The sequence below is a fragment of the Siphateles boraxobius genome, unplaced genomic scaffold (assembly GCF_051911475.1).
Source record: "Siphateles boraxobius isolate OS27281-9 unplaced genomic scaffold, OSU_SipBor_1 77, whole genome shotgun sequence".
NCBI lineage: Eukaryota > Metazoa > Chordata > Actinopteri > Cypriniformes > Leuciscidae > Siphateles > Siphateles boraxobius.
Genome location: NW_027509205.1, coordinates 19,557,882 through 19,565,375, shown reverse-complemented (window position 1 = coordinate 19,565,375; position 7,494 = coordinate 19,557,882). Strand labels below are relative to the sequence as shown.

Genomic DNA, 7,494 nt, shown 5'->3' with positions numbered 1-7,494 from the left:
TTTTCCCCAGTAACAGTGAACATTAATGTGTAAATGTACTGTCATACTGTGCACCAGAGTGCAGCTTTCAGTTGTGGGTTTATGGGTGGATACAAAACTCACATGTGCATTTATGTCCATGTGTTTAAAGTAGTTGAACAGCAGTCACAGAGCCCGCAGCAGTCACAGAGCCCGCAGCAGTCACAGAGCCCGCAGCAGTCACAGAGCCCGCAGCAGTCACAGAGCCCGCAGCAGTCACAGAGCCCGCAGCAGTCACAGAGCCCGCAGCAGTCACAGAGCCCGCAGCAGTCACAGAGCCCGCAGCAGTCACAGAGCCCGCAGCAGTCACAGAGCCCGCAGCAGTCACAGAGCCCGCAGCAGTCACAGAGCCCGCAGCAGTCACAGAGCCCGCAGCAGTCACAGAGCCCGCAGCAGTCACAGAGCCCGCAGCAGTCACAGAGCCCGCAGCAGTCACAGAGCCCGCAGCAGTCACAGAGCCCGCAGCAGTCACAGAGCCCGCAGCAGTCACAGAGCCCGCAGCAGTCACAGAGCCCGCAGCAGTCACAGAGCCCGCAGCAGTCACAGAGCCCGCAGCAGTCACAGAGCCCGCAGCAGTCACAGAGCCCGCAGCAGTCACAGAGCCCGCAGCAGTCACAGAGCCCGCAGCAGTCACAGAGCCCGCAGCAGTCACAGAGCCCGCAGCAGTCACAGAGCCCGCAGCAGTCACAGAGCCCGCAGCAGTCACAGAGCCCGCAGCAGTCACAGAGCCCGCAGCAGTCACAGAGCCCGCAGCAGTCACAGAGCCCGCAGCAGTCACAGAGCCCGCAGCAGTCACAGAGAGCGCAGCAGTCACAGAGCCCGCAGCAGTCACAGAGCCCGCAGCAGTCACAGAGCCCGCAGCAGTCACAGAGCCCGCAGCAGTCACAGAGCCCGCAGCAGTCACAGAGCCCGCAGCAGTCACAGAGCCCGCAGCAGTCACAGAGCCCGCAGCAGTCACAGAGCCCGCAGCAGTCACAGAGCCCGCAGCAGTCACAGAGCCCGCAGCAGTCACAGAGCCCGCAGCAGTCACAGAGCCCGCAGCAGTCACAGAGCCCGCAGCAGTCACAGAGCCCGCAGCAGTCACAGAGCCCGCAGCAGTCACAGAGCCCGCAGCAGTCACAGAGCCCGCAGCAGTCACAGAGCCCGCAGCAGTCACAGAGCCCGCAGCAGTCACAGAGCCCGCAGCAGTCACAGAGCCCGCAGCAGTCACCGCTTCTTCCGAGTCTGTTTTCATGTGTGCCGAGTCTGATTCAGTGAGTTCTTTTCCCGCTCCACAGCCATCTGCTACGTCCCCTGTTATGTGTCCTGTTCCTTTTCCCGCTGTTTCCCCAGTCAGAAGTCTTGTCTCGCCACCCTCAGCTTCCCCTGTCGTGATTCCCTCTCCGTCGTCCACTGTTCCTCCTGTCCCTAATCAACCCCGGACTGTTTCCTCCAAGACTCCTCATGTGTCCCGATCCAAACCTGCCCGGATTCCTCGCCCTAAGCCCTCAGCCCGTTTTCCGAAGACCCCCAGCACACCCATCCACCCTGGACCTCCCCCCATGAACTCTGTGTTTCCTCCGCCACCTCTTCCTTGTTTGTTATTTTTATTGTTGCATCCTAACCCTGTTGTTGTGTTTTCGTGTTTGCCGTTACTGTTATTTGTCATGTTTTGTTGGTTTGTGTCAATGTCTCAGTCTGTCATGTCCCGTGTTTGATGTCCCCTTGAGGAGCGTCTGGTAGCCGCTCCTTAAGGTGGGGGTTCTGTCATGATTCTGCCCTCGTGTCCTTGATTTTCTCTTGTCTTGAGGCAGGATCATGACAGAATCATGTTTTGTGTGCAAGCACATGGTCTTGTTTTGAGCCATGTGCTTGTGTTGTCTCGTTACGTTACCCCGCCCCCTTGTTATCCTCGTCTCGTCATTATTGTCTAGTCAGCTTCACCTGTCTTTGTCATTAGTGTCTCCCTATTTTATCCCCTTGTGTTTGCTGTCTTGTGTCGGTTCATTGCCAAACGTTACTTGTGAGTATCCTGTGAAAGTCTTGTCATTGAAGGTCTAGTCATTGTTAGTATCTCTCGAAGTGTTGTTTGTTTTCTAGTATTTTGTCAGTGTCGTTGTCTAGTTAGTCACCCAAGTCCTGTCTTGTTTTGCCCCCTCGTGGGCTTTGTTTTCCCCTTTTTGTCTTCAATAAATTGTGTGAAGAGCTTTCAGTCTGCTTTTGGGTTCGTCAATCCTAATCCATGTAACAAGTTCTTGCTTTTTTCAGTTACGTCTTCTCTCTAAAATTAAATCCTCCCTTTCTGAGAAAACACTAGAGATTGCAATCCATGCGCTCATACCATCGCGGTTGGACTATAGCAACTCTCTCTACTTTGGCGTACCCAAACAGTCTATTGCGCGCCTCCAATTAGTACAGAAAGCTACTGCAAAGTTCCTCAAAAGAAAAAATTTGATCATGTTTCACCTATCTTAAAATCTCTGCATTGGCTACCTGTGCATTTTAGAATAGTTTAAAATTCTTTTATTTGTTTTTAAATCCGTAAATAATCTGGCACCGAGCTATTTGTCTGAGCTACTCTGTCCACACAACCCCACACGAAGCCTGAGGTCTGGTGATCAGAGACTTCTGTCTGTCCCCAGATCTCCGATAAAGAATAGAGGGGACAGAGCCTTTGCTGTTGCTGGCCCTCCACTCGTGAGGTTCCTGGGAACCCGTTGAAGGGCCATGCATGAAGGGCCCACAGATCGGGGCGGGGATGAAATATCATCCCGCTGGCCTGACTGAGGAGGTCTGGCCTCAGTGGAATCGGCCGTGGTGCAGATTGCATTTGCATCAATTCTGGAAACCATGTTTGGTTCTTCCAGAGTGGGGCTATCAGGAGCACTGCGTTTTTCTCCTCTCTGACCCGACTGATGACCTGTGGCAGCATCGCGATGGGGGGAAAAGCATATATGGGGCGGCTCGGTCAGCTCTGGGCGAGCGCGTCCGTGCTTTTCGTGAAGAAAAGAGAGCAGTGTGCATTCTCCTTGGAGGCGAAGAGGTCGACCTCCGCCTCGCCAATGATTTTCCATAACCACTGAATCGTCAGCGGGTTGAGAGACCATTCACCTGGGAGAATCTTGTCTCTGGATAGCATGTCTGCCCCCTGGTTCAGGGCGCCTGGCACATGCGCTTCTCTCAGCGAGCGCAAGTTGTGCTGGGACCATAAGATGAGTCTCCTGGCCATTGAATGGATGGAGCTCGACCTGAGTCCACCCTGGCGATTTATGTACGACATTACCGTCATGTTGTCTCGTTCGGACCAGGACGTGTTCGTTTTTTAGATGTGGAAGCAGGGCTCTGAGAGCCAAAGCGACCACTTTCATCTCCAGACAGTTTATGTGTAGGCGCTTCTCCGGGTTTGACCAAAAGCCAGAGACAGGCCTGCCCTCGTAAAGGGCCCCCCAACCTATTTTGGAGGCATCTGTTGTGAACATCTTTCTCCTTGTGTTCACACCCAGACTCACGCCTGACTGGTACCAGTCGGCGGCTTTCCAGTGCGTCAGGGCTTTTATACAGCCGTGGTTCGCTTTGATTAAAAGGTGGCCCGAACGCCACGTGTGAGCAGGGACGCGGATCTTGAGCCAGCGTTGGAGAGGACGCATATGCAACAATCCTAGCTGGAGTACGGCCGATGCTGAGGCCATGAGACCCAGCATCCTCTGAAACCGCTTGACGGGGCGCGCGCGCCCGCCCTGAATGATGTTGCAATGCCCTGGATGGTGAGCGCGCGCTCTGATGAGAGACGAGCTGTCATTTGCATCGAGTCTATAACTATACCCAGGAAAGAAATCTTCTGGCTGGGAGATAGTATACTTTTTGCAAAATTGATTCTTAGACCCAGGCATTCTAGATGGCTGATAATCCAAGATCTGTGTCTTATTAACTGACTCTCTGATTGTGCTAGGACCAGTCAATCGTCGAGATAATTCAGTATTCGCACTCCCCTTCGTCTCAGGGGGGAAAGTGCTGCATCCATACATTTCGTGAATGTACGGGGAGCTAGGGACAGGTCGAACGGAAGTACTGTATACTGGTAAGGCTGTCCCTCGAAAGCAAATCTCAGAAAAGGCCTGTGTTGAGGCGCTATTGGAATGTGAAAGTAAGCATCTTTCAGATCCACTGAGAGAAACCAATCTCCTGGGCGTACTTGCGCGAGGATATGTTTGGTTGTTAACATTCTGAACGAGCGAATCATTAGTGCTTTGTTCAGGTGTCTGAGATCTAGGAGGGGGCGGAGACCGCCATCCTTTTTTGGGACGAGAAAATAGCGGCTGTAAAAACCTGCCCCGCTCATAGTGGGGGAAACAGTTTCCACAGAGCCCTTTTCTATTAATTTGCGCACCTCGGTGCGTAGAACATGCGAACACTCCTTTCTCACTTTCGTTTCGACCACAGTCGTAAAACGTGGTGGTCTGCGAGCGAACTGGAGCGAGTATCCGTGCTTTATTATATTCAGCACCCATTTCGGCATATCTGGAATGTTTTCCCATGCCGCTGCACGTACAAATATGGGCTGAATACAGGCTAGGGGCGGGCCGCTGTGACGTAGGGACCCGGCCAGCGAATCGCCTGAGCTCGTAGCTCTCAGAGGCGCGGACGCGCTGAGCAGCTGAGTGAATGGGCGCGTGTGTGATTACAACAGCGCGCGCTATGTCTGTAAGACTCGCAGCCTGAGCTGGGGTTGTGTTTGACACTGTAGGGACAGTGTTTATAAGTGGGGGTGCATAGACAGTGGTAGGCACACGCGTCACTTTTATAATGTTTCCCGCTTTTACTGGGGATGAATTCATAACTGTGTGAACAGTGCTTGTGTGTAGTGGTGCGTACATGACCGTAGGCACGTGATCTACATTCATGAGGCGTGCAGCCTGAGCTGGGAATGAATTTGGCACTGTTTTGACAGTATCTGGGAATGCACGCTTTGTGGACATGTGAACCCTTAGTGACACAGGCAGAAAAAGACTCTTTTTGTGTTTTCTGTGTGTCGCCGTAAAAACTGCGTTTGTTTGCAGGTGAGCGAGCTCTGTGACTGGCCCATTGACTGCTGTATAGACATTTCCAGCCGCCTGTACGGGGACTGGGTAATGTTTGAGATTTTGCAGAGAGAGTGGTCCGGCTTTTGCGAGACACGCACTCTCTCTTCTCATTCCTGTGGCTAGGAAGGCTTTCGAGGCTCATGGTTCCGCACAATCTTGGGCCGAGGACCCCGTCGCTCAGGAGGCGGCTTGCGGTTGTGGGAGCGCGAGCTGCGTCGAGCGTCAATCTGAGGCTCGGGCTGAGTGGCGATGGGGGCTGCTCTAGCCCGCTGCGGCTGTGGCGGCCTCTGTCTGCTCTGCGATGAGTTGGAGCGTTTAGGCAGGAAATGGCGCATAGCTTGTGAAGCGTTCTGGGCCTCAGTGAATCGTTCGGCGAAACCTTTAACTGCCGGTCCAAACAGCCCGCTGGTGGAGATAGGCGCGTCGAGAAACGGGACCTTATCCGCGTCCTTCATCTCCGTCAGAGTCAGCCACAAATGGCGCTCGAGAACAGTCAAATTAGCCATGGCGCGGCCAATAGACTGGGCGGTGGCTTTCGTGGCTCGCAGGGCTATGTCAGTCGCGCTGCGTAGGTCCTTGAAGGCTCCGGGTTCGGGGCCAGACCCGTCCAGGGAGCGGAGAAGCTTGGCTTGGAACACTTGAAGTACCGCCATTGAGTGAAGCGCTGACGCAGCTTGGCCGGCGGCGGCGTAGGCGCGGCCAGCGAGAGCCGAAGTAGTGCGGCAGGGCTTCGAGGGGTGGGAAGCCTTGGTTTTCCATCCGGTGGTGGAGGGCGGGCAGAGATGATTGGCCACGGCCTCCTCGAGGGGCGGCGTTCCCTTGTAGCCTCTTTCCTTCGCGCTGTCCACAGAGGAGAGCGACGAAGAAAAAGAAGGCTTCGGACGCGCAGAGTGGGGGGCTTTCCATGACTTGGTGAGTTCGTCGTGAACTTCCGGTAAGAAAGGAGAAGGCCTTTGCCGAGGGGCCTGCTGGCGCCCCTGCAGAAACCACTCGTCCAGTCGGCTTCGGGTTGGTTCTTCGGGATGGGCTCGTAGCGAAAGCTACGAAAAGCGGCGAGAGCGGCGTAGCGAGCCCGCAGTGCGGAGAGACCCAGGTCGTCACATTCCGGGCATCCGCCCTTGGTCAAAGCAGCTTCTGCGTGGTCCCGGCCCAGGCAGCGAGCGCAGATGATGTGATGATCCCCGTCCGGAAGAAGGTCTCTGCACGACGCGCAGGAAGGCATTTGAAACAACGCCTCAGAAATTTTCTCTTTTACAAATGTCGTGGGGCGAACAGATGTAAATACTTGCGTGTAGCGTGTAGCGCGCCGGATGGCTCAGTAGGATGGCGTTCGAAGGCGGCTGAAGATGCCGGCGTCCTCGTAGCAATCCCGCTGGTATACTTTTCCACGGCGGCGAAGGCTTTCAATAATCCGGAGGATTCAGCGAAGAAGGTGTTCGCTGAAGGAGATTAAATCTAAAGAACTCTCATGACGGGGCGCCCAATATATAGCTCTTGGCCACGCCCATCTTGGCGGGCTCTGACGCGCGCGGGCGCGAGGCGCGCTCATTGGTCGCGCATTCAGAGTCGCCCCGTCATTGGTTCGAGCAAGTTGCCGCAGCACAGCTAATGAATGAGCTCCTTCGCTCATTGCTGTCTGCTGTGCAGCTGCAATGCGTTTTACATAAAGACTTCAATATTCTCGAGAAAAGGAGTTTTCCCATAGCGTAAGCTATGAATGACTGGTTTGTTTATTTTAAAACACTGTAATCTGAATGGGTGGAAATTCTATATGCAACTCAAATACATAAAGCTTAAATTTAGGCCTAAATATTTGTGTGCTGGTTTATCAGGTCCGAGGGTCTGTCTCGGTGAGACGCTGGCGAGGACGGAGCTCTTCCTGTACATCACGTCTCTCCTACAGCGGATTCATTTCTCCTGGCCACCAGATCCACAGCCTCTGGACATGGATGGGATTATTGGTATCGTCCGCTTACCTCAGGCCTTCAACATCATCTGCTGCAGCAGAGATACTAAAGAATGACCGTCAGTAAATCGAAATGTATCAGACTGACATCATCATGTCATCATCATGTCATCATACATACTGAAGAACAACAATAAGAACGAAGCTGACACAAGAGCATGTTGGTTCATCTACATCACCATATCTAATCAGTTATTCATTCTATAAATGAACTGTTGTCAGGTCATTTTGATTTATTCTAATGATTTCACTAAGGAAAATAACTTATTTCATGTTTTTACAGCATTCGTTTGACATTGATGCATCTTAAAACCGGCTTGATCGTCTCTCTTCTCTATTGTGATGTATATCCGAGTAAAACAGTTTCTCAGACAAGAACAAATGTAGGGCGTGGCTTGTGGAATGGATTGGATGGTTGTGGTTTGCTATTGGTGGAGCTCATGTGAGTGA

General features: G+C 53.3%; 1 pseudogene across 1 annotated transcript in view; it reads left to right on the top strand.

The window, feature by feature from the left end:
- The window catches only part of LOC143725687 (cytochrome P450 2B15-like), a 53,765-nt pseudogene that overhangs the window by 27,923 nt on the left and 18,348 nt on the right, over nt 1-7,494 (top strand). The window lies entirely within an intron of this gene.